Source organism: Triturus cristatus, chromosome 12, assembly GCF_964204655.1.
Source record: "Triturus cristatus chromosome 12, aTriCri1.1, whole genome shotgun sequence".
NCBI classification, from domain to species: Eukaryota; Metazoa; Chordata; class Amphibia; order Caudata; family Salamandridae; genus Triturus; species Triturus cristatus.
Genome location: NC_140595.1, coordinates 299838910 through 299866686, shown reverse-complemented (window position 1 = coordinate 299866686; position 27777 = coordinate 299838910). Strand labels below are relative to the sequence as shown.

At 44.1% G+C, this 27777-nt stretch overlaps 1 protein-coding gene across 4 annotated transcripts in view; it reads right to left on the bottom strand.

The window, feature by feature from the left end:
- The window catches only part of JOSD2 (Josephin domain containing 2), a 168885-nt gene that overhangs the window by 87094 nt on the left and 54014 nt on the right, over positions 1 to 27777 (bottom strand). The window contains exon 1 of one of the 4 annotated variants that reach the window (XM_085638832.1): positions 22437 to 22592. The exons of the other annotated variants lie outside the window; for them this stretch is intronic. The gene's annotated coding sequence lies outside the window, so the exon portion shown is untranslated. Of the gene's footprint in view, positions 1 to 22436; positions 22593 to 27777 lie in introns of those variants that run through there. 4 annotated transcript variants of the gene reach the window in all.

The following is a 27777-nucleotide window of genomic DNA, read 5'->3' as shown; positions in this document are numbered from 1 at the left end:
TTCTGGAGGATCCCCCGACCGCGACCGGAGCTAGTAAGGAAAACCCAATGCCTAAAGACACCCCTGCACCCCAAGTCCCACAGCCTTGGGTGGCCCAACTGACGGTGTCCCAGCTTCCCCAGGCATCCCAACTTACCTTTCTAACCGGTGGTCACCTCCAGAAGATCTCCATCCCCGAGCCTGCAGTCTTTGTTGAAACCAGAGAATCCCCATTGAAATCAACAGCGCACCCGACACCAAACCAGCACCCTGCACCCAGCCGGTGCGGAGGTGTACTTTGGGTGCTAAATCGGATCCCCCCTCTGCCCTGAGCTGAACCCCAGCAACCTTTGCACTCACAACCTTGTGGCCTGCTCAAGAGCAGCCACCAACCAGAGGCCCCCTATCTCCCATTGGATAACATTGGGCCTCAGCACTCTGCACCCGGCTGCCCTAGTGCCGCTGAGGGTGTTTTGAGAGTGCATCATTGACCCTGGGGGAACCCTAGTTCTAACTCCAGAATACCAACAAAGTACTTACCTGTTAACCGATAATTTATTCCTATGGAGGGAAATTAAGTTGACTGTTTTTCCTTAAAAAATGTTGTGGAGTTGGTTTTGTATGGAACTTTGAAAAACTGCAAAGAGCAAATAATTGTTTACTTACCTTTTCTCTAGGGAATGTCCCATTGTGATATCTAGGTATATCACACCGAGTAGAAAAAGTAATCCAGGAAGTAATCTGCAAAGTAATCTAACAGTAATTTCCACTGTATTGAACGTATTTACAAACCTGTAACTATGTAATTTTCATTAAGCTTGCTTGTATTGTTCAACTTGACTTGAAAATTATTATCTACACCTACCTGTGCCAGGCTTGCTTGGTTCTAGGAAATAAATACAACTAAATAATATTTTTATACAGATCAAAGTGAAGTTCAGTCTTTGAGTGTGACATAATTTGCTGCCTGAGTGTGTACAACAAATGCGTAACACTATTCTCTGATAAAGCCTTACTGCTCGCCCACACTACCACAAATAGAGAGTATGGTGCTATCTACTTTTACCTCTGCCTACCTCTGGGGTTCCACTGGAATCTGTGCACACTACACCTCATTTTGGTATAGTATATACAGAGCCCGCTTCCTACAGTCTGTTGGGTCGCCTAGCAGCAGTCAGGGGCAACTGACTTGCCGGGGTGGGCTTCTTCTGCGTCACTGGCCTAGCACTGGTTCCAATGGGTCAGCCGGCTGACCCTTGGAGGCACTTATTTGGGCTCGGGCTTGGGAGAGACTTTCCCATTAACCAAGAGCCACCGGCATAGTCCTCGCTATGCTAGCCCGAGGTGCAGCAGGGGCAGTAGGTGCATCCTCTCTAGTCAGGTCCAGGGTCAGCAGGGCAGTCCTTCTTCGGACCCATCTCAAGTTCCTTCGTGATCTGAGGTTCAGGGTGCCATATTTTGCCCAGAAAGTGCCCCGGGGGGGATGATGTGGGAACTAGCCAATGGGTTACCAGGATCACTTCCACTCTGTGACAACTTTCAGTTATCTGTGGCATCTAGCAATCCCAGAATGCACTATTCTGTCCTCTCTCAAGATGAACCATTCCTTGGATGTTAGGAGCTTTGTAGCCCAGCTTTGAGGTGTGGCTACCTGTGGGCTAAACACCCAATGGAAAACCAGTTTTGGCACTTGTCTCCCCTCTCTGCTCATGCCGTTAGCCCGACTACATGAACAAAGGGAAGCGCTTCAGAAGTGTGACCACCATTTGCCCACCAAGGGCAGCTTCACCTTAGAAGCTCGCCTTTCAGGTAACACCCTGAGTGGTTACCTGCAAGGGGGAGGAATGCCTCTCCCTGTAGCCAGCTTCTATTGTTTCTGAGCCTGACAGTCATTCATACTACTCCCCAGGAGGGCAAAAGGCTATCTGGTGGCCAGCAACTCTGCGAAGCCACTGGATAAACTGGGCAATAGAGTGCCAACTTTCTAAAAGTTGCCTTTCATTAAAAGTGAAATTAAATTTGACTTGGGCATCAAGTTGAGTTAGACCACGATTAATTTGATACCTTGAAGTACCCACTTTAGTAGTCCTATTAAGAAGAAAGCCGGACTGAGAGGTCAGCCGATAAGGAATAGTTTCTTACCTGTAACTCCAGTTTGCTCGCAGGGAAATCTCAATTGAAGTCGTAAATGTTTGAATTGTTCCGCCTATGTGCGGGGGATCCCGGAGCACTTTCTTCAGATTGTACTTACAAAAAAGGGAAAAGGTAAAAACTACCCATATTATAAAACACACACTTTTGCAGTAAAAATCACATAAAGAGCTAAAACCACTTTCACAAACCCTTTTTGTAAAAGTAGAAGATGAAGGATAGCAGACCGTGTAGCCCCGTAGGCTACTAATATGCGAGTTTTAAACAAACGTATGTGCTGTTTAAGACCCAAGGACCACCGGTATCCCATCATGCCTAGCAGGTGGCAGTTGCCTCAGTTCTTTTTGAAGGTATGTGTTAGTGAATGGTAATCCCAATGATGTTCTCTGTTATGTCAACCGGGGAAGCGGGTGGGTCGCTTAGGACTTCAGCGGAGATTCCCCCATGAGAAAACTGGAGTTACAGGTAAGAAACTATTCCTTCTCTCGTAGGGGATCTCCATTGATAGTCATAGGCGTTTGAATAGAATAGCAAGCCCATCCCCACCAACAGCGGTGTAAAAAAACAGAGTAGGGATGATAGGACTGAATTAAGCAAAGAGATTTCTGGGAGAGGTCCCATTCTATTTTAGCATCTGCTCAAGCATTTGAATCCAAAGAAATTCTTGGTGAGTGGATCTCTATGTAGCCACTTTACAAATGTCTGCTGCAGGAGTATATCTTATTAAAGCGGAAATAGCTGCCTTTCCCGCAGGAAAAAAGGGGTCAAGGTCTAGCTGACAAAGTACTATTTGTTTCTTGATAGCATAACACGTTGAACTCATACCTCAAACAGAGACAAAGCATCAGCACTAACCCTTTTACAAAGCTACAATCCAAGACTACACTAACCCAGGCTCTCTGTTTCTTCCAACAAATCTCACACGATGAATTGATGGACCTGGTCAAAGCAAGCAGGCCTGCCGGCAGCCCTTCTGACCCGTGTCCAGCGCTAACCTTCAAGACAATTCTTCTAACAACCTCTGCTTCCACTCCAGTAAGGAGAATCATCAACAACTCCTTGACTATCAGAATATTTCCAGAAGAACTCAAAAAGTCATACATACGCCAACTACTGAAGTAAACTAACTTGGACCCGCTGAATTCTCACAACTACAGACCAATTTCAAATGGGCCTTTCCTGGGCAAACTGATAGAAAGAGCAGCTTTCACCCAGATGTCACAATTTACTGAAGAGAATGCCATACTTTCTGACTTCCAAACGGGATTCAGTCCAGGAAGAGGCACTGAATATGCCCTCCTTGTCATCTAGGAGGACCTGAAGAACACAGCTTACTGCGGGATTTCTGCGTTACTTCTCTTGGACCTCTTGGCTGCCTTTGACACAGTTTACCTTGACGCTCTGATACAAAGACTCTACAAAGTCGGCATAGAGGGGACTTCTCTAGACTGGATCGCATCCTACCTTCTCAACAGAACTAATGTCATCCATACCCCACCTTTCTCATCCAAACCGTGCTTCACGAAAGCAGGGATTCCTCAAGGCTTCATTACCTCGCCCATGCTTTTTAACATCTACATGACGTCATTACTGGCACTGATCAATCAATTTCACCTCACATGCCATAACTATGAGGATGACAGGCAAATACTCCTTCAACTGCAATGCCCCAAAGACTTTGGAAACTCGCTCATTTTCATTTGTCGCAGAGCCGTGGATCAATGGATGACGTGGAGCCATCTCAAATGGAATGCTTCAAAACAGAAATACTTACGTGTGGCGATTGGAACATTATGACCCACTCGCCATGTGGCCTGATGATCTGGGAACACCACCTAAACTATCAAAAGTAAGAAACCCCGGAATGACCATGGACTCCAAGCCATAAAAGAATGCCCAAGTGGACAAACCAGCAAGATCAAGCTTTGTTACTATAAAAACTTTGTGTTGAATGTTCCTCCATTTGGGATTTCCACACAAGGACAAGGCTACCATCTCACTTGTTTTGTACAAACTCGATTACGCCAATAGCATGAACCACGGATCACCTTTAACGACCATGAAAAGACTACAATGGATTAAGAACTCAGCTGCCAGACTACTCTTACATATAAAACTGCAAGATGACATCTCCCCTGCCTTGAAAGCCCTGCATTGGTTACCGGTTGCCAGAAGATCCACGTTGATGCTGCTTTGTGTCACCCACAAAGCGATACATGGAATGGGACCTACTTTCATCAGGAATAAAATCACCAAACACATACAACACAGGAACCTTCACTCGAGTGGCACTTCGCCTCAAAATCCCAAGGTACAAGAAAAAAAACATGGGTGGCACATCATTTTCTGTCCAAGCAGCCAAACTATGGAACTCTTTACCCCCCCCCCCCCAACATCAGATTTATGGATAACCACCTTATCTTTACAAAACTACTCAAGAATTGGCTCTTCCCCACATAGAGAACATACACAAACAGAAATATACAGCATATCCCTCTGTATATAAGCATATCTTTGGTCTATAGATATGTACCTATACATGTGTATTGTTTTGTATAAACATGTGTAATAATTATGTTTATTAGTTTTGGTAAACAAATGTACATATTACTGACAGTTACATTATTTTTTGTTTTTAACATGTATATAAGTGACTGCATAAATAAGTAAATCTTTTTATCATAACTATTTATCTACAATGGTTTCACTATTGATTCACAAAAATATATAAATAAATCTAATTTAAAGTACAACATTTGAAAGCCAGAGTTTACTTAATGCATCTTTAATCTACATATACTACCTTACTTTATGCATCTGTATACCTTCCATGTACTTATGGATCTATATCTTTATTACTTTTGGATCTATATATGTATTACGTTTACCTATTTATTACTTTTCCTCTAATTCAGCATATCCAATGCACTACACTGTTTTTCACCTTATACTGCTCTCAATATATCCTCTACCTCAACTCTCTCATCCCAAACCCCATACCACTACCATGATACCCAAAATAACCCTTTCAAAACTCTTCCCTACTCCACCCCTCCTTGCATCATCATCATACCTCTTTTTACTATTCCGATCCCCAAAACAAGCCTTTCTAAACCCTCCCTCTGACTCTTCCCCACCTCCCTTTTACTCCTCCCTCCCACCCCCCTTTTACGCATTCCAAGCCTCCTCCTATGAGATCCTCCCCCCAAAAAATTCAAAATCTTTCCCTTCTATCCCTCCACTATCCTTTACAATCCAAATAACAGACTAACATGTCCACTACTCATCTTAATTTCATATTTCACCACTAATCCTTTATGGCAAATTTGATTTACTAGTAAGTCCCTAGTAAAGTGCACCATGTGTGCCCAGGGCCTGTAAATCAAATGCCACTAGTGGGGCTGCAGCACTGACTGTGCCACCCACATGAGTAGCTCTGCAAACATGTCTCAGACCGGCCAATGCAGAATCTGTGTCCACAGTTTTAAACTGCCATTTTGACCTGGCAAGTGCACCCACTTGTGATGCCCAAACCTTTCCTTTTATTGCATGCAAGTCAGCCCTAAGGTACGCCAAAGGCAGCTCCATGGGCAAGGTGCAGTGTATTTAAAAAGTAGGACATGTATTAGTGTGTTTTACATGTCCGGATAGTGAAATACTGCTAATTCCGTTTTTCTCTACTGCAAGGGCTATCTCTCCCATAGGATAACATGGGAGTTGCCTTAAAATATCTTTGAAGTGTAATTTCCCATTGGGAGCAGATAGAGATAGTTTGGGTTTCTGAACTCACAATTTAAAAATACATCTTGGGGTGAATTTGATTTTTGCATTGCAGGTCTGAAAATACCACTTTTAGAAAGTGGGTATTTTCTTGTTTAACCATTCTGTGGCTCTGCCTGTCTGTAGAGTACATGTCTGGGTTGGCTGACAGTTGGGCTCTTGTGCATTCATGCTAGACAGTCACACAAGGGGAGAGGAGGTGTGCCTTGCATATTCCGATTGTTCATCACCAGGCTGATGGGCCTTCCTGAGCTCGAGTGGTGGGTGGAATTGTCATTGACACCTGAATAGGGCTGTGCCTGTCCTCACACAAAGAAGTCTACACGCCCTTGTTGTGTGCCTGGAGCCAGATCAGGGAAAAGCAGCGTTTTGTGGACTAAAATTACTTTCCTTTGAAGTTTGCCTACTTCAAAGGCAGAAAGGGGTACAAGTATTGAATCTCTGACACCCCAAAATCAGAACACTTCTGGACTGAGGACAATCTGCCAGGAAGAAGAGCTGCATGCTGTAGGAGGGACTGCCACTCTGCCTGTTGCTTTGCTGTGCTGGCCTGCTGCTCTCTCCTGTGAGTGAAAGGACTGGACTTTGCTTTCTACATCCTGCTTCCAAGGTTCTGCAGGGGGTTGTGCGTGCTTACCTCAGGGCCATCAAAGACATCACCTACCAATGACTGGGCTCTTCTGCTGAGAGTCATGACTTGCCAAGTGGTGCCAAATCCAGCTCCTGGTCGTTTGAAAGTAGAATCGGGTGATCTTAAGGAGATAATCTACACATTGACTCCCAGCTCCTGTTTTCTCGACACATCGCTCCAAAAGGTCGCTGCATCGCTGCTGCCTGCCCTGAAGCGCGGGTCCCGATTGGCGCATTGACCCCAGCTTTCACCGCAGGCCCTAGCTCACCGTCAGAGTGCATGAGATAATAGCTGCAGCGGGATTACTAAGCACTGTGTCACCGACGCCCATGGCACCCGCTACAACTCCAACGCAGCACCGTCTTGTAGCTGAAAAAAACGATGCAGCACGTGCTTCGTCACTGCCACAACAAAGCAGCTCGTCTGGACTTTTGACGCATTGTCCCTCAACGCCAATACTTAATCGACAACACACTGCAGTAAGGAACCGAGGCTGCGTGTCTAGAACCAACGCATCACCGCCCCTTCCGGTAAGGAACTGACGCATCACCTCCCCGGACAGTAAGGAACCCATGCATCATCTCCCCTGCCTAGCAGTAAGGAACAGACACATCACCTCCCCAGACAGTACGGAGCCAAAGTATCACCTCACCTGGGTAGTAAGGAACATGCGCATCGCTTTGCTTTTCCGGCGCCTCTCCTTCGCTGTGCCTAGTACCATCTTTGATTTTTGACACATCTAAGGTACTTTGTGCTAAAAGGAACGCGTCCATTGATTTCTAGTGTCTAAACTTGCTTGTCCTTGTAAAAGGGATATTTTGACTCGTTTATGTAAGATTTCTGTACTTTTTGTCTTGTTTTATTCAAATATTGGGTATTTTTCTAAACAGGTGTGGACTCCTTTTGTAGTGTTGTTACTGTGTGTGTGTAAAAATGCTTTACACATTGCCTCTGAGATAAACTTGACTGCTCGTGCCAAGCTACCAAGGGCGTGAGCAGGGCTGATCTTAGCTGTGTGACTCCCTCACCTTGACTAGAGTGAGGGTCCCTACTTGGACAGGGTGCAAATCACTGCCAACTAGAGCCCTCATTTCAAACAAGAACATAATGCCTGCATTTCATGAACCCTACAAGCTGGTGCAATTGCTATGAGGAAAATGGTCTTCCATGAGAAAGGCTTCAGGGATGACTTATGAATGGTCTCAAAAGGATTCTGCATAAGATGAGAAAAAGGACTATGTTAAGCTCTCAGGGAGGGAAAAGGACATCTAATGGGAAGAAAAACCCTACTACAACCCTTCTAAAGAATCCTCGATAATGGAGATTTTGAAAAATGAGGCTTGTGAAAGACATTTCTTGTAGGCAATAAGGGCTGCCAAGTGAACCATTATGGAAGAGAATTGTAAGCTATATATTACCAAAAGGGGACGGTAGGGAGGAATGACATCTTTCTGGCACACCTTAGGGTGTACGTTCCCTGGACGAGCCCCAGATGCAACATTCACTTCACTTGAAGGCATATACTGAACAAGAGCAATGGCTTTTTAGCTCCCTGAAGATGTCCAAGTCCGTTTGTGGCAGATGAAAGTGTCCATAGTGCACAAGCTCAGAACTGTGATACCAAAACCAAAGAAGAGAGATATTGTTGAACTATCTGGTCTCCGAACCTAATTAGTAGATCTGGTCTGCATGGGAGCTTGAGATGTGGAGGCCCTGACCTGTGAAGGAGGTGTGTGAACCACCAGTGATGCGGCAACTACAGAGCTATTAAAATAATTCTGGCTTGCGAGCACGAGTACTGACAGGATTAGTGGGACTGCGGGAAAGGCGTCAAGAAATCTTGCAGACCAGTCAATCCCCAGGCATTCCAGTGAATCTCTTGCTGGGAATATCTGGAGGTGGAGCCTTAGCATTTTTAAAGTACTGAGGTGGCGAACAAATCACAATGCGGAGAGCCCCACAGCCTGAAGACACCTAGCACTACAATGTCGTTAAAAACCTACTCATTGTTTTCTTGTAGCACTCTGCTGATGGTGTCTGCCCAACCTTTTTGTACACCTGTGAAGTGAGTTGCTGAGAGGTGCCTAGTCCTGGCTATGAGCAGTTGCCACCTTGTCTACGCTTTGTGGAATAGCGGTGTGGAGCTCATTCCCCTCTGCCTGTAAAGGTAGAATATGGTGGTAGAACTGTCCGTGTGAACAAGCAGAGATTGGTATGTGAATGAATGGTCAAAAGGCTTTTAGCGCCACGTAGACTGCTAGGAGCCCAAAGAGATTGATACGATAGATAATTTCTCTCGGAGACCACATGCCCTGAATCTGGAGATCATTGTGAATTCTCCAGTCCAGCACTGATGCAGCAGACATTAGTCTTAGAGGGAACCTATTGGTGAAAAGGCATTCCTCAAAGCAAGTAGTCCGGAGAGCAGCAACCTTATAAGAAACTGTGCATGAAGAAAGATGATGTTGTCCTTGTAGTATGACAGGATATCCGGTGAAGCCAATCCCCCACAATATGTAGATAGAATGCACGTTCGTAAAGCCACGCGTACCCTACCCCCATCCCACAAGAACTGCCCAAGGGCCGCATTTACCTGCCTAAACCAGCGAGGAGAGATCGGATAGGAGTGATTCTGTAGCTGATATAACAGGCGAGGGAGCGTGACCATCATAAAAATGGCTGATCTACCATATATAGTCAGAGGCATGCAGGACCAGATCTTTATATCTTCCCGTACTCGATCCCACACCGGTACTAAGTTGCGCTCCCAAGCGGTTGCTGGAACCTGCGTTATAAATACTCCCATGTATTTCAGTCCTCCTGCCACCAGCTGAATCGATGATGCCCAATCGCCTAAATCTACTCTGCCTCCAAGCATCCACAGCGTGGACTTGCGGGGATTCAAATACAGTCCAGACGTCTCCCCGAAAATGTGCATTATTTGCAGGATTCGTGGCCCTGTTCTATTCACATTTGTGAGAAAGAAGAGGTCATCATCCGCATACAATGCGATCCTGTCCGACAACCCCGCAACCCATTCAAATCCCTGTATCTGTGCGTCCATTCGCACCCACGCAGCCAGAGGTATGTGACCCGACCTTTTTATCTGTGTCACAGGATTGGAGGACTACTGGCCCACTCAAGTAAAGTTCTGCTTCTGCACGCTAACCCAGATGCTCATGCTAACATCCCAGTGTATGGGTGTGGCCTGCCTGCTGCATATATAGTATGTATGAGCGAACAAGAGTAATGACGGTATGCAAGTTCCATTTGGAAGCCCCTCACCTGTTCATGTGCACGGAGGGGAGGTTGTTTTCCTAGACAGTGGAAGTGTATTGCCAATATTCCTGAAACTAGAGGGAAGAAGACTCAATCTCCAGAGTGCAGATACAGGAGATGTGCCTCCCTTTAGAATTCAATTGGGTCCTTTACTACAAGGAGCTGCTGATTACAATTCCTGAACTTAGCCATTTGGTAGTTGGTGGGAGTAAAGGGTGGGACTGGCAGTCACTATTATTCAGAATTTTATGGGGGCACATAAGAGGAAGTCAGCCTTTTGTCTCTCTTCCTGATAACTGTTGTGTTGCTGAGCCTGGTGCAGAATGTTTACACCTCTTTCTGCCTCTGTTGTGGTTGCATCAACATAGAGATGACTGAAGCGACTAGCATCACTCTACACAAAGGCTGAATCTGGAAGCCAGCCAGGAAAGGACACATCATGAGAGAACTGGTTCTGACAGGGCACAGAGAGAGTAATCATCAGAGGTCATCAATCCTCTATGAGTTTTGCAATTTGAAAAAAAAAGTTTTAAATACTTTGTCTTTCTCTTATGCTATAATAATCCTTAACTACAAATTTGTAAGAACTGGTAATTAATTTTGGTATAATATTGTTTGTGATAAATAAGTTTTCTTTGAAACAACTGGTTTGTATCTTTTGTTCTTTACCTGCAACTAAGCAGAGGCTTTTCGGAAAAGGCATTACTTTCTTTAACTGGCAGTCAACTATTCAAGATAAACTAAGTAAAACATTTGCAGAACAACTTTAGTCTGTGAAAAGGGTTATGAAAACTACAATGGTTGAAATATCCAAGGACATTACTGATGTAGGAGAAAGAGTAATAATGTGGACACAATAACTGTAATGCAAACTACCATAGAAGAATAACATGCAATCCTCTGAACTATGTCCGAGGAGATGAGAGAGATTTCAAGGAAATGAGAAGACCTTGAGAGCAGGTCCAGAAGGAACAATATTTGTGTCCGTAACACCAGAAAAATAATAGACGGCACAAACGTTAATGTCTTCTGTCAGCAACTGTTCAGGCACATCCAATACGAAAAAGGACCTATAACATCGGACCAGTAACAGCCCACAGAGTTGAACCGGTCTGATCAGAACCTGGAGCTCAACTGAAAGATATCCTGGCAAGACCAAGCACCTCAGAGATCAAAACTAGAATATGCTGAACACTGAGGCACTTGAAATGGATAGGCTTGGATAAACACATTATACAAATCTACCACAACATACCAAAGGCACCACACGTGACACACCAGTACAGTCGCAATGGTGCACAATACAGCCCATTGGAACAAACCAGTAGTAGATTTACGATCTGAGCAAGGTCTAGGGGTTCCAGGGACTAGGCAACCAATGCAATCACCCTTTGTAAACAGTAATGATACTTTACAATGATGTAAAAAGTGATTCATCGATGATATATTTGATGTACATTATGGAATGTTGTATGCAAAACCCTAATAAAAAAATTCAAACAAAAAAAACATACCAAAGGCACCACTGGCAAGAAAAAGATCCCTCCTACTAGGCAGCACTACCGAACTGAAGAATAGACAAATTAGATAAAGCTGGCCATCCCTATGCACTAATCTGCACAATTGAGACAACAGTAATCAAAACTTTGGGAAAAGGCAGGGAGTGCCTTGGATTATATGGAAATAACACTCAAAACAAAGCGAGAAGAGAAGGAATGATGGCGAGGTAAAGATGGGAGGTGAGGTAAAAAAATATATATATATTTTTTAAATGCAGAATCAGAAGAGGATGCAAAACGACGATGAAATGTCAACAGGTCGATTTATGTATAACCTAATTAAACTTATTTGCTAGAGCATGCTTAGTAAACCGATTTAGAAAAGAGGTTAAGCATGAGAGGATAGGAGGCAGGCTGTGGTAGCTGGCTGTTAGAGGGAAGCTGTCCTCACATCCAAATATTTTCTTTTCCCAGAGGAATGCTGTACTAGAGTTTCATTAGTTAGTGCTACTCTTTGTAAGAGAGATGGGCAGGAATAGGGAGGAGAATACCCAACACAACCAGAAGGACAGAAAATTGCTGGTCATACCCATCAGATGTCCAGAAGAGCCCCATAAAACAATGCGTAAGATGCACGATAAGAAGCAATGGTTTACATTCCCCAACTAAAAGACACAAAGTGAGGAAAGCCATATCCAGGAAATAATCAGTCATAGTATGCATTCAAGAATATCATCCTGTACTAAAAGGCACAAAATTAATGTCACATAGAACCTACCAGGTGAATATGGTAATGATAGTGATACATAGTCACTACTACAAAAATAGTCAGAAGTTATCACTGATAAACGAGAGGGTAGATTCATTAATATATCGGATAGCCTGACCAACCAAGTCGCAATTATCGGTGCACACATACCAAACACACAAGAAATACATCTTTCTGTGATATTAGGAATTCCAAGCAAACAAGGCTAAAGGAGAGATAATATAGGAAGATGAATTTAACTTGACCCACGCTCCTGAATTAGACAGGCACTCAATTGATAGCTATACAGGAGAGAGGTCATGCACCCGCAATACAAATATATCAGAGCAGGGCCTTTGGGATGTATGGCTTGAAGTATATCGCTCAGCAGAAATAGAACGCGAAATAAAAGAATATTCCACTGTAAAGTAAACAGGAGAAATTCAAATGTTTACTATTTGGGATGCCTTTAGGGCAGTTATTAGATGCAAAGAAATAGGGATACCAACGACAGAAAAAAGCAAACCACCAACACAGAAGGTCATGAACAAAAAATAATTGGAGGAGGAACTTAAACCTCAGGAACAACAATACAACGAGAAGCAAAACTTTGCCCTATAAAGAAAATTAAAGATATTGAGAAGGCAGAGCTCCACTGGTAAAGTGATCTTAAACAGCATCTTTAAGATTAAAATAATGTGTTTACAAAAAATCCAACCAAGCTGACAAGCTACTTGCAGCCAAATAAATACGAGCCAAAGAGCATATCCGTATGCATAATATTATACATTCACAAGATTCACTAACAACACATAAAAGGCAAAACTAGATGTTTTCCTCTAATTCTATCTGGACCCTTAACTAAGACCAAACTTGTGTCGAGAATATAAATGATTTCTTAAGGCTAATATATTTACCTTTCTTTTCACTGTACACAGGATAACATTTGGAAAGGAGATCTCAATAGAAGAAGTATAAACATGCCCAAACGATTTCCCTGCCAACAAATCCACTGGACCAGATGCCCAAATAAACATCATTTATAAAAAATGTGTTCACTAATAACTCCCCAGTTAATTTAAAATGAGTAACACCTCCTGCGAAATAGGCACATTGACCAGAACCATTAGGAAAGTAGACCTAATTCTCATACATAAACCAGGGAAACCTAATGACGAAAGTTCTTATTAAAGACCTATAGCTCTGTGTAGTATCCTGTCCATGTTAATGTTAAGCCATTTTCACCTCTTGCTCAGCTAGTGTGTTTGTGCTGCGTGCTGCATGGAATGTTGGAGTGATGATACGCTTGGGAATGTTGGGAGCCGGTGAAGTGACAGTTGGGAATGGGCTGAGCAGCAGGCAGGCTGCTCCTGGTGGGGCTGCTCTACAGAACTCAAATACCATCTGAATTGGAACGTATCTACTTGTAACTTACTACAATAAATCATCTTGAACTTCATCCTATCAGTGTGGACCTCAATTACTATATTTATTTGGCGACGAGTTGGTGACTACCTACGTGCTACAACAAGATTTAAGGGCCCTGGCAGAAAGAAATGGAGGACCTGAAGATGGAGTAAACTACAGAGCCTACTTATGCTGCCAAAACAAAGTACAGGAGGAGGTATCCACAGGAAAGAAAAACTACAAAGAAGATAAAAGGGAATTCTTAACAGAACAACAAACACATCTACGAGAAAGGAAGAAGTTCCTCTCAGAAAAGCGATGAAGTCTACAAGAAACAAGTGAAAATGAAGCGCAACCCCATGCAGCCCCACCAGTGTCTTTCCATCAGACAGCCCCAGTCTAAGTGTGCTGCGCTCAATGACACTTTCAAAAGGACTCTGGATTTTCAACATCTGTCAGTGGTACCCCCACTTCAACTTATATTCAGCTGTCTTTTCAACATGTTGTTCTTCTGGAAAAAGGCACATGTTTCTGTTGAGGATCTAGCTGAATTTTACATTGCCCAAGTATTTAGATTACGTGTCGCATTGAACTGGAAGGAAATATTCAGCCTACATCCTGAGGGAGTTTGCGGGATGAATGATATCTAGTCCTTTTCAAGATGTTTGACAAACTTCACAATTAACAATGTCAAGTGATATGGAATCTTCGTCACGCAGTGCCTGCCATTTTTTGCCATCTTCATTTACATGCTTTCTAAAATGTGTGATCCTGAACACATTCAACATTCATACCTAAGGAACTGAAATTTTGTAACTGAGGTGTTTAGTGAAGGCATATGGCTGTAGAGGAATCTATCTAAATTTTTCAGTAGTTCATTTCTGTCCGCATCACTCACGTTGACTAAGGTACAGGTGTATGGAGGGGACTATCTTTTTGTGTTTTACACACAAACTGGGGTGATTTACTCGACATTTTTGTCTTCTCATCCATTACTTTGTTCAGCCTTAAAAGTGGCTGTTAAACCGTTTGTTTTTTTTTGGCAGTTTAAAGGGTGCATACATTTTACCTCAATGCTTGATGCCGCGTGGGTCCCTTTGAGGATCCTCTGTGACGACGCCCCCTTCGCCATGTAATGGCCAAGTGACTATTTTTAGCGCTTTAACATGCAGGGCGCCACCCGGCACCACGCCTTGTACGTCCCGAAAGGTTTTGCTTCATCCGGGTATCCAGAAGCTCGCAGGCTCTGGTTATGTTTGCCGGGCTTCCTTTCACCCCTTCCCTTAAAAGTCATGCGTAGATTAAACGTGGGAGCGGAGACCGGGGGCGGTGCTATACTCATCACTCACCGCAGTGGATGGACTGGACTAGATGATTTGGTTGTTGGTTCCAGTTTAATTTCTCTCTTGCGATTTGTCTACAGCCGAGTACTGGTGCTTCCTGGAGCCAGCGCGCCCTGCCGACAGAAAAAGCTGTGGATCCATGAAGTGTATAAGGTTTCAAACTGTTTAAGCTTGCATTTAAAGGTCATCTCCTGCACAAAGAGTACAGACAGCAAGCAGCTGTGATACTTCCTATTAAAAAGCCAACCTTCTACTGCTGAAACCAGTAAAGCGAAGGAGAGCAAATCTTGGAGACGGTTGCACCAATTATCGAAAAGATACGAAACTTACATGTCTAAAAAAAAAAATACTCTAGCTGGGGTGGGTTCTCCATAACATGTAATCTTGTGTGGTTTATACTTGCCACAGATTTGTTTATTGGTGCTTCTAGGCGCATCCGTTTACAGTCTATGACTTTGGGTACATGCCTTATAGTTTACGTGCTTTTTCCCTATTTTCACACTTTACATTTTACTCTTCCCGACAAGAGGGATGGCAATGGGTTTCAGCCCCCTTTGCTTACGTTAAATTTATCTCATTGGGTTTTTGCCCCATTTACCTTCTTTACATTTGTCACAATGGGTTACAGTCCCCTTTTCTTACTTTACATTTGACAATTATGGGTTTTTCTCCCATTTACATGTGCTTACGTTGTCTACCCTTACACAGGGTGTGTCTAACTGGGCGTTTGTCCCATTTACAGTAGCCAACCTCCCTCACATCTCAAGGTAGGTCATGGGTTTCAATCCTATCTGCAAGTACACTGTTAACCTTACACATGGTGTGTCTTATTGGGTTCAGTCCCATTCACATTAGCTTACGCCCTCATGCCAGGGGTAGGTTATGGGCCTTAGTCCCATCTTCACTTATTCATTAGTACACTGTTACCCCCAAACAGGGTGTTTCTTATTGGATTTATTCCCATCGCCTACATATTCTATTCCTGTTTGGGGTACAAGTTATTTACAGTATACTCTAAGACTTTGCTGTTATGTTCTCACAATGTATTGCTTATACTAGGTTACATTTTCTATTTTGAAAACGCAACATTATTCTCATATTGTTATTTCATGATCAACTTGAATATGGGGGAGGATGAGTTCTACTGCTTGTATTTCCTTCTCATCTGCTCTGTTTTCTTACTAGTTCAGTTCTCCTTGTGATGTTCCTAATTCTTTTCATCCTTGGATTCTGGACCACTGCAATTGATTGTCGTTCTTCCTCGTCCCCAGCCTTTCCCTCCTTGTAGCTTCATTCTATTTCTTCCTGGTTTAGGAGGAGATCCGTCCTTCTCTTCTTTGTGTGTCTGTGTGTAAGGCTGGTGTTAGGTCGTGTCGTGCCTTGTCCCTCCTTCTTTGCTTGCCTGCCTGGCCAGTGGGTGTGTTTGGGGGTAGTCTTTGGTGTGTCTATGTCTTTCTCCTAACTTGTTGTTTCTTTTGCCTTTTTACTGTTTTCTTCTCTTTTGTATTTCGTTGCTGGAGACTATGGGTCATTTCAATGTGTGTATTATTATTATTATTATTATTATTTGTAGGGTGCAACAAATAATTCCCAGGGGGGGGATCTCTCGGCGCCTGAGTAGCAGTCACCTATGCAAGAGACAGATTCTTAAAACAGCAAAGTCTTAAGCAATTTCTTAAACTGTGTCAAATTGGAACAGGCACGGATCTCGTCTGGAAGGCTGTTCCAATGGACGGGGGCTAGATGAGAAAAAGCGTGTCCGTCCATTTTGGCTTTCTTGATTCTCCGTGTGCAGAGCAAGTTACGGTTGCTAGATCCAACTTATGCACGGGTAAATACAGTTCAAGTTTCTTCGAGGTAGACGGGCCGTACCCCTCAAGGGACTTAAAAACAGTACATTAGAGCTTGAACACTGCTCTTTTGGGCAGCCAGTGCAATTGACGTAAGAGAGGAAGTGATGGAATGCGTACCCGTTTATTAAGGGCCAGATGGGCTGCTGTGTTCTGAACCAACTGCAATTCTGATAATAGGTCTTCCCTGATTCCGACTAGTAATGAGTTACCATAATCTAGTCTACTGACCAGGAGCGACTGAATAAGAGTTTTCCTTGCCATGAGGGGGATCCAACGGATGATCCTTCTTAGCATCCACATTGTTCCGAAGCAGGTGTCCGACAACGTGTTCACATGCTCCTCCGTGGAAAGTTTGTCGATTATGATGCCTAAATTCTTTGCCCCTTTTTTTTGGTAAGGGAGCTTCCCCTAATTCTAATGGCCACCATTCAGGAGTCCACAGTTCCTCAGCCTTACCAATAAACAGAATCTCGGTTTTGTTGGAATTAAGCTGAGGAAGCTCTTCTTCATCCATGTGGCTATTTTTAGCATACAGTTTTTAAACTTAGCTTTGGTCACTGCAGGGTCTGACTCCATGGGGACTATCACCTGAGTGTCGTCTGCATACGAGATTGTCTCGAAACTGCAGTCTCTAATAATAGAGACCAGCGGGGCCACATAGATACTGAACAACGTGGGACTTATAATGGATCCCTGCGGGACCCCCTTGCCCACTCGTGTGGTCTGTGACACGAAGGAATCTAACTGGACACATTGTGTTCTGTCGGTCAAAAAACTTTGCAGCCATTTTAAGGCCATGCCTCCGATACCAATCTCTCATAACTTATCAAAAAGGATAGGATGAGAGGTGGTGTCAAAGGCTGCCGACAAATCGAGGAGAACTAGCGTTGAGGGGGTTCCCTTATCCAGTGACATCCTAATGGTGTCGGTGACTTCCATCAATGCGCACTCAGTGCTATAACAAGCACAGAATCCCGACTGGGACGGATCCAGTAGATTATATTGTTCTGTATACTTACCTATTACTTCCACTTAATTTTCCTCCACCTATCTCTTTGCTGGTTCCTACCTGTCCTCATCTTCATTTCTTCTTCTGTTGCTTCTGTGTTTCTCTCCGTTATTCATTTATTGGGTTCTTATTGTTATTTCACATTCAGGTATTGCACAATTGCTTCTGTTGTATAAGAAAGGGGGATATGTAGTATCCTGTCCATGTTAATGTTATGCCATTTTCACCTCCTGCTCAGCCAGTGCGTGTGCTGCATGGAATGTTGGAGTGATGATGCAATTCGGAATGTTGGGAGCCTGTGAAGTGACAGTTGAGAATGGGCTGAGCAGCAGGCAGGCTGCTCCTGGTGGGGCTGCTCTGCAGAACTCAACTACCTTCTGTATTGGAACTTATCTACTTTTAACTAGCTACAATAAATTATCTTGAACTTCATCCTACCAGCGTGGACCTTCATTACTACACTCTGCTTAACGCAAAATTTAAAACATGCATGGAGCTTTGAGCAAACCAACTGGAAAACTGCATGCCCTTTTTTATGGGCCCAGACCAGTCTTGGTTTATAAAGCTTTTGATATGGTTAAATGGTCCTTTCTACAAAAAGTGCTGGAGCAAGCGGAATTGGACAGAATAACCAGAAATACACATGGTTTGGGTGTGCAGCCCCTACAGCAAGAATTGTGATAAATGGTAATAAAACCAGATGATTCCGTCTGACCTGAGAGACAAGACAGGCAACACAGTCACCTCTCCTCTCTGCACTTTCAGTTGAACCACAAGCACAGCCATACAATCTCCTGAGGCATAGGTTTTGAGGGCATGAAACACAAAATACAACTCTTACCAGATGACATCTTAATGACACTGAAACCCTGATAAGTCCATTCCAGCTGTGATACCAGCCCTGCAGCACTTTGGAGTGAAAAGGAATTACACCAGCATGGATAATGTGTTAACACACACACCATTAAAATAGGCAAAGAAAAGTATTAAGTATTTGGGAGTACAAAATACCCAGGCATTACAAGATCCACACAATGCAAATTACCCAGCTTTTATAAGGGAAATAAAGAATGACCTTCGTAGATGGGTCACAATAATCATCTCCGAGTGGGTCAAATAACTATTCTGAAAATGAACATACTCCCTAGATTGTTATACTTCTTTGATGCCCTCCCAGTGACTATTCCAAAACATGACATGACACGATTACAAACAGCAAGAGACAAATTTAGCTGCCAGGCTATCATAAAAGCCATTACAGACCACTGTGAAAACAGGTGGGTTAGGCCTCACCAACATAAAGAAATATCACTTGGCATCCCAATCAAGAAAAGCATTTGAATGGTCACTTCCATAAAAGGATAAACATTGGTCCTATATGGAAATGACAATGCTGCACCAGCCTCCTGCACAACACATATTATGGATCTCCAGAAACAAGCAGTGGTCTGTGTATCTGAAAAACAAAACATCTCCTGTAAATATAGGATACACGAATACCTAGTAGTATGACCTCACTCATCACCTTTTGCCCCAATACAGAACAATATCGATATTACTCCTGCTCCAGATGCCACACAATCAGCAAGATGGCAAACGGGGGACTGTGGCACTCAGAGATCTTTTCCAGAAAAAAACAGATGAAATAATTTGTGCAATGCACATTTCAGGATAGGATTAAAAGAGAGTGTGAGAATGTGGGTGCACCATATGACAGGGCTCAAAAGGCCTTATCGTGCAGTCACTCTCAAATACTGTCTGGGTCCAGTTAGGCTTGTTTACTGAACCTCAAGCTTAACCCTTAGTAGATGTGGCTGTGAGCTGTAAGGCTTAGCAAAGGAACTAAGTGTAAACCATTTAACAGCACCAAACAACGAAATAAGGAAGTCACAGCACACGAAAGAAAGAGGACACCAATTTATTTTTAAAAAGGGAGTATATTTTTATGAACTTTTGGAGATCTTGATGAGCAAAATCCACCAGAGGGTCCAGGGGATAGAGATTTTAGATGATATTAATTTTTTTAAATACAACCGCAAACAAGCAATGGTCAACAAAAACGTTGTAAACTTTTGAAAAGTTTGGAGCAGCTAGTTCGACAACTAAGGCCCGGGTTGGGCAACCAATCAGGCAGGACAGAGGGCTAGGGGGACAGAAGGGAGACTTTGGACAGCTACGTGGACACCACAGCGTTTTGGAGCAAGATTCCAACTACACAAGATAACCACCATATACTGTAATGGAGTGGTCTTGATTATGAGGGATGCAGGCAAAAAGATGCTTAAAGGATGCTATGGTTGTGGTATGTCGACGGGGTGTCTTTGTGGTGGTTTCTTGCTCCATGGGTGATGGAGGATGAACTTGGCCACAGAGATCGAGGTCCCATGAAGTCCTCTACATTGCAAAACCTCAGCAGTGGCAACCACATTGTCAAATTTAGGCAACTTCCGCTCGTGTATCCCTGGAGCTGGTTGCAGTGGATCAGTCGACTGATCCTTGGAGTCACTGCTGTGGCTGAAGGTAGGAAACTAACTTTCCCCCGGGTCAGGAGCTGTAGAAGCTGTTCCAATCTCACTAGCACAAAAGTGCAGCAGGCGCAGTCCTCTCATCGGTGCGGCCTCTCTGTGTGGATTAAGGGCAGCAGGGCAGTCTTTCTCCGGACCTCTCATCAATTCCAGCGGGATCTAAGGGTCAGAGTGACGGGGTGCCATATTTATTCCAGGAAAGTGCCCTGAGGGGACCACGTGGTCACTAGCCAATGGACTACTGGATCCCCTGCTACATAGTGACAACATTCCTGTGTTACGTGGCCTCTGGCTAACCCAGGGTAATACATGCTTGCCCCTTTCAAGATGGCAAGACCCTGCCTTGGTTGTTCGGAGCTCGGTAGCCCACCTTAGGGGTGTGGCTATCAGAGGGCAACACGCCCATGGTAGAACCGGTTTAAGGGCAAGTTTTCCATTCTTGGCCCAGTCTCCACATAGTCTGCAGGAGCAAAGGGCATCCTGCTCAGGAGTGTTAGCGCTACTACCATCCCAAATCCGGCTTCACCTTTGAAGCTCGCCTTTCGGCTAATCCTCTGAGTGGCCATCCTGTGGGAGGAGCTGACACTTCTCTCAACAGTCACTTCCTTTGTTTCTGGGCTGGGGAGTCATTCACATGTCTTACCTGGCAGTCAAAAAGCTGTTTGTAGTGCCAGGGTCTTTGTGTGGCAGATGAACTCGCTGGAGTACAGAGGGGCAACTTTCTAAAAGTTGGCTACCTTTAAAAGTGGCATACATGTTGATTTGACCAGTAAGTCGCATTTAATGTCACAATTAATTTGATACCTTATAGGACCCAGTAAGGTAGTCCCCTTCAAGAGTTATCTGGGTTGGGATGGCAACCAGGAACCCTGTACTAGCCAAAGGAGTTACTAACTTTATCCACAGCAAAAAAACGACTTGGAAGTCGTATAAAAATGTTTATGTCTTACTTAACAAAATACAGCTCCCTACAATAGGGCTCTGTAGGACTTCGTTAGAGGAGACTTACATTTATTGTTAACGGATGGGGTGGCTTTGCCACCAGTGTTAATGGCAAAGTCGAACTGGCAGTGTAAAACACTGCGCTTCCAGTCTGCAGTGGCAGGCTGGGAACCATTTTGTACTTTGTTACACACAGGGTGACACAAATAAAAATGCAGCCCTGGGTAGTCACTCTGCCTTACCTGCCCTGAGTAACATATAGTAGAGGCTTTAAAGTAAGTCAGTCCTTGCCAATCAGAGCTATCCAATTCGATATGTAATTTGTATAGGGTCAGTACATTAGCACTGGGGTCTGGTTAGCAGGACTCAGTGTACTCTCGGAGTTGAAAAACCAGCACCATCAGTACAAAACGTTGGGGGAACATGCATAAAGAGGTATTTCCTTACCAAGAGGCATCGGTACAATTAAATAACCTAGGGTCTCATTGATAACACTTAAAATCGTGGAAGGGTGGTGGATAGGTAACCAGAAAAGATATAACAAGAAGAATTGGTAGGTCATGGGAAGAATACACTGAAAACACCCCTGTGCATTACATTCAGAATAACATGGAATTGGTTTACTTTTAAAGTACTTACAGCTAGTTAAAAAGCAGTTATTATGTAAGGCGAAACTAGCTTGTCACAAAATTACCATCAATAATAATAAATAAACTATTTGTAAGATACGGGAGTTTCAGGGACCCCATCATATTGTTTTACTTTTACGTCACTACCGCTGAAGAGCACTTTTCAGTCTTGAGAGGCCCACCTTTTGACAACTGCACCTGCATCACTAAACCCAGGGAGGAGGCTAGCGGTCTACTTGCAGAAGGACGTTCGGGACCAGATGGGCAGGAAACATAGCCATAAGTGTCATGCTCTTGCGGCGTGCAGCTGACTTCAGTTAGCGCCCCCCACCGCCAATCCGCCATTTAATTATTCCAAGTTCGATAAAGTAAGAACCGCTATAATTGCTTTAACAGTGGTTACTTAAGCGCCTAGTAACATCAAAACTTGGATACAAATCACTTAAAAGAACAAGGTATTTCGTTCTTGTTGTTGGGGGGGGGGGGCGGTCTCCCTATGCTGGTAGAAGCTCAAGCAAGTTTGTTACGTGAGACCCAGAAGGTATGCGGCCAGCCCCTCGCAGTGAATATCTACATATCCCTAGCAGTTGGCGTTTCTACAACCCCATGATCCTGAGTTAATACTCTGCAGTATGAGCGTCACATCGCAGGCTAGACCTACCTGCAGTCAAGCTATAAACAAGGGAGCGATGTTCTGCCAGATCTTCCCAGGCTGAGCTCTTGTATGGTGCCTGCCCAGTGCCCTACTACCAGGCTACCAGCCCGCAGACCGCTCTTGCATTCTCAATCTAGGCGTGTTTACAATTACTTCCTCGCCATGGAAATAGAAAGGGGACGAGAACCTCATGCACAGTGTTCTCATTAAGAACTAGACTGCTGACAGTCACCATGGTGACAGAAGACAGAGCTGTGAGAGCCATGTTGCTGAAATATGCACTGTATTTTCAAGGGGGTAGGCTGCAGGAAATTATCAAACATTGGCTCTTAATCGTACTGGTTTTATTAATGCTTATATGAAGCCAATTGTTTAAGAAATAAGAAGGAAGTGCTGGCATTATAAGCTTTTATAGGGAGCCCAGAGCGTATTGGCACAATACACCACACACTCTTCCATGGTAACAGTGGTAGTAATGTGAGAGTGCTCAAAACTGAAAATAGGGGCGGGTGCCAATGCCCTCTCGGTCCAGAAAAATCCCCGAAGTCAGTGTTGAATCTCTGGGAGCGAAATCAGGGATCACACATTAAGTCTTTGTGCGAACCAGCTCATTTATTTTTCTTCTTCCTCAACACCAGCAAGCCAACACGTTTCTACTGGCAATTTTACACCACAACTTTCTCAAGGCTAGGGGAGATATATATATAACTTCATAATATATATATATATTACCTACTGGCGGTCGCCAGTAGGTAGTTATAGTTAGGACCACGTTTCCATAGGAAATCCGCAACATTCTATTTTGAATAACTTTTGCGCCGGTCGACGAATCCTCGCAAATTTTTCAAAATAGGTGGGGCGCTACGCTCCGCTCCTACCCTGAAAGTCTCGGGGGGATTCGTCAAGCGGGGGCTGAGATAAAAGGGGGGTCCCAAAACGCGTTTTTCCCATGCATTTTTCCATAGGACCTTTAGACACAGCTACAGCCCGAACGGCTGAACAGAATTACTAGAAATTTGGCAGAGAGGTAGTCCTCAGGTCAAGGAAGTGCCTTTTGTAGGTTTGGTGTAAATCTGTTCAGTAGATTCTGAGAAAATAGCCTTTAAATCAATATATATATCTGAGCCAGCTTACGGTGCGCTTACGGTACGCTTACCGTACGCGTACGGTGGCGTGCGCGAGCGCGATTCTGATTGGCTCTTAGATCTTAGTAAACATTCGAATCGGCCGAAACCAGGAAGCGGCGGCCGCCATTTTCTCTCTCGCACTGAGAGTGTGGATTAAAAAACAAAGGACAAAAACATGTAAAGGGGCTGTTTGGACAGCTCCAGAGCACCTAGCCATGTTGAGGGAGTCCCCAAACATCCCCCAAGGCCAAAAACGGAATTTTTATTTTTTCGCTAATTTCGCCGATTACGCTTACCGTACGCGTACGGTAAAAAAATATTTTAAAAAAAAAATTATCCACACTCTCCCCACCCCGTGTGCAAATGGTGCCCGAAGGGCACCATTCGTGCATGGCTTATAACAGATGTGAAAAATTAAAATATTACCTTTCAAAACGAAGTGCATCATATGTCCTCCATGTGCGCACGGTGCGCGAAGCGCATCGTGCGTACATGGCCCATCAAGCGTAACGTGGGCACGCGGTGCGCGTAGCGCACCGCGTGCCCACTGTGCGTGCACGGCACTAACTGCGGAAAGTGGGCGCGCGGTGCGCGAAGCGCACCGCGTGCTCTCTGTGCGCGCACGGTGCGCGAAGCGCACCGTGCGCGCACGGAACGAACTGCGTTAAGTGGGCGCGCACGCCACGAATGGCATAAAGTAACTTAGCATTTAAAAAAACGTACAAATTCACTGAAAAAACCATAGGTTTCACACACGTTATAGTTAGGAATTAGCATTTAAAAAACCTTGCAAATTCACTGAAAAAACCATAGGTTTCACACATGTTATAGTTAGCGGAAATTTTACTGATAAAAAACCAATGAAATTCCCCCGTTATAGTTAGTGCAGGCAACTATAACTCACGCGACCGCAATCTTCTGCTGATGACATATGTGTCTTTATGAAAAAAAAATATTTGTAATATATGTATAGCTAAAAATTTATGGAAGAAGACATGGGCAAATAAGTGTCTAAATACAGTATTAGCATCAGCAGAGGATTGCGGTCGCGTGAGTTATAGTTGCCTGCACTAACTATAACGGGGGAATTTCATTGGTTTTTTATCAGTAAAATTTCCGCTAACTATAACATGTGTGAAACCTATGGTTTTTTCAGTGAATATATATATATATATATCTCGCCTAGCCATGAGAAAGTTGTGTGTGTGTGTGTATATATATATATATATATATATATATATATATATATATATATATATATATATATATATGGCGGTCGCCAGTAGATAGTTATAGTTAGGATCGTGTTTCCATAGGAAATCCGCAACATTCTATTTGGAATAACTTTGGCGCCGATTGACGAATCCTCGCGAAATTTTCAAAATAGGTGGGGCGCTCCGCTCCTTCCCTGAAAGTCTCGGGGGGATTCGTCAAGCGGGGGCTGAGAAAAAGGGGGGTCCCAAAACGCGTTTTCCCCATGCATTTTTCCATAGGCCCTTTAGTCCAAGCTACAGCCCGAACGGCTGAACAGAATTACTTGAAATTTGGCAGAGAGGTAGTCCTCAGGTCAGGGATGTGCCTTTTGCAGGTCTGGTGTAAATCTGTTCAGTATTTCCTGAGAAAATAGCATTTAAAAGCATATAGATATCTATAAGCGCGCACCGTGCGCGTACGGTAAAACTTACCGTACGCGCACGCTGCCGTGCGCGAGCGCGATTCTGATTGGTTGTTAGATCTTAGTAAACATTCGAATCGGTCGAAACCAGGAAGTGTCGGCCGCCATTTTGTCTCTCGCAGTCTGAGGGGGTGAAAAACAAAGGTGGAGAATGTGAAAAGGGGGCAGGGTGGACAATTCCTGACCCCCTAGCCTTTGTCAGGGGGTCCCAGAAGGACCCCCAAGGGCCAAAATGTCTTTTAATTTTGTTTCGAAAAATCGCGGAGTGCGCGTAGCGTGCGCGTACGGTAGAAATGGAAAAATTCCGCGAACTGCGTAACGTGGGCGTGCGGTGCGCGAAGCACACCGCACGCCCACAGCGCGCGCACGGTGCGCGCATGGTGAAAAACCTTAAAAAAAAAACAAAAATACATAACTTAGCATTTAAAAAACCGTACAAATTCACTGAAAAAACCATAGGTTTCACACACGTTATAGTTAGGAATTAGCATTTAAAAAACCTTGCAAATTCACTTAAAAAAACATAGGTTTCACACATGTTATAGTTAGCTGGACATTTCAATCGTGAAAAACCATTGAAATTCCCCCGTTATAGTTAGTGCAGGCAACTATAACTCACGCGACCGCAATCCTCTGCTGATGACGTCAGATATTACATCACTGATGACATATGTGTCTTTCTGAAAAAAAAATATTTGTAATATATGTATAGCTAAAAATTAATGGAAGAAGACATGGGTAAATAAGTGTCTAAATACAGTAATGTAATATCTGACATCATCAGCAGAGGATTGCGGTCGCGTGAGTTATAGTTGCCTGCACTAACTATAACGGGGGAATTTCAATGGTTTTTCACGAGTGAAATGTCCAGCTAACTATAACATGTGTGAAACCTATGGTTTTTTAAGTGAATTTATATATATATATATATATATATTCCAAATGAAGTGCTCGAAGATTGAAGATGCCACACGAGACGTGAGATTTGACCATTTTAATCAGCAGACAGCAGCACACTCAGTAGTGCCTCTCGGCATAGTTCACTGCCATACGCGTTTCGGGTAAGAAAATCCCTTGTTCACTGGCAAAACCGGAGGAAACAGCATGCAGTTCGTACTCGTGATTTTTATAGTTTGTTCCGCCCATATGGGCGTGTCTATTGCGAATGCATGATGGTCTTTATAGTTCTTTAATTCCTATAGTAGGTGCTGCTGTGAATTCCCCTCGACAAATAACATCCACAGTGGGTCGCCTTGCTGAGCACAACTGGGTTGCTGCTTTGTTTACGTCTCACCAATACGGACGCACGTCTCTCCTCTTGCGCCCTGAAATCACGGCGCTTGGACCTGCTCCTGAAGCAGTGGGGCATCTTCCCGGCCAGAGCAAGCCGTGAAACATTCCAAATGAAGTGCTCGAAGATTGAAGATGCCACACGAGACGTGAGATTTGACCTTTTTAATCAGCAGACAGCAGCACACTCAGTAGTGCCTCTCGGCATAGTTCACTGCCATACGCGTTTCGGGTAAGAAAATCCCTTGTTCACTGGCAAAACCGGAGGAAACAGCATGCAGTTCGAACTCGTGATTTTTATAGTTTGTTCCGCCCATATGGACGTGTCTATTGCGAATGCATGATGGTCTTTATAGTTCTTTAATTCCTATAGTAGGTGCTGCTGTGAATTCCCCTCGACAAATAACATCCACAGTGGGTCGCCTTGCTGAGCACAACTGGGTTGCTGCTTTGTTTACGTCTCACCAATACGGACGCACGTCTCTCCTCTTGCGCCCTGAAATCACGGCGCTTGGACCTGCTCCTGAAGCAGTGGGGCATCTTCCCGGCCAGAGCAAGCCGTGAAACATTCCAAATGAAGTGCTCGAAGATTGAAGATGCCACACGAGACGTGAGATTTGACCTTTTTAATCAGCAGACAGCAGCACACTCAGTAGTGCCTTTCGGCATAGTTCACTGCCATACGCGTTTCGGGTAAGAAAATCCCTTGTTCACTGGCAAAACCGGAGGAAACAGCATGCAGTTCGTACTCGTGATTTTTATAGTTTGTTCCGCCCATATGGGCGTGTCTATTGCGAATGCATGATGGTCTTTATAGTTCTTTAATTCCTATAGTAGGTGCTGCTGTGAATTCCCCTCGACAAATAACATCCACAGTGGGTCGCCTTGCTGAGCACAACTGGGTTGCTGCTTTGTTTACGTCTCACCAATACGGACGCACGTCTCTCCTCTTGCGCCCTGAAATCAAGGCGCTTGGACCTGCTCCTGAAGCAGTGGGGCATCTTCCCGGCCAGAGCAAGCCATGAAACATTCCAAATGAAGTGCTCGAAGATTGAAGATGCCACACGAGACGTGAGATTTGACCTTTTTAATCAGCAGACAGCAGCACACTCAGTAGTGCCTCTCGGCATAGTTCACTGCCATACGCGTTTCGGGTAAGAAAATCCCTTGTTCACTGGCAAAACCGGAGGAAACAGCATGCAGTTCGTACTCGTGATTTTTATAGTTTGTTCCGCCCATATGGGCGTGTCTATTG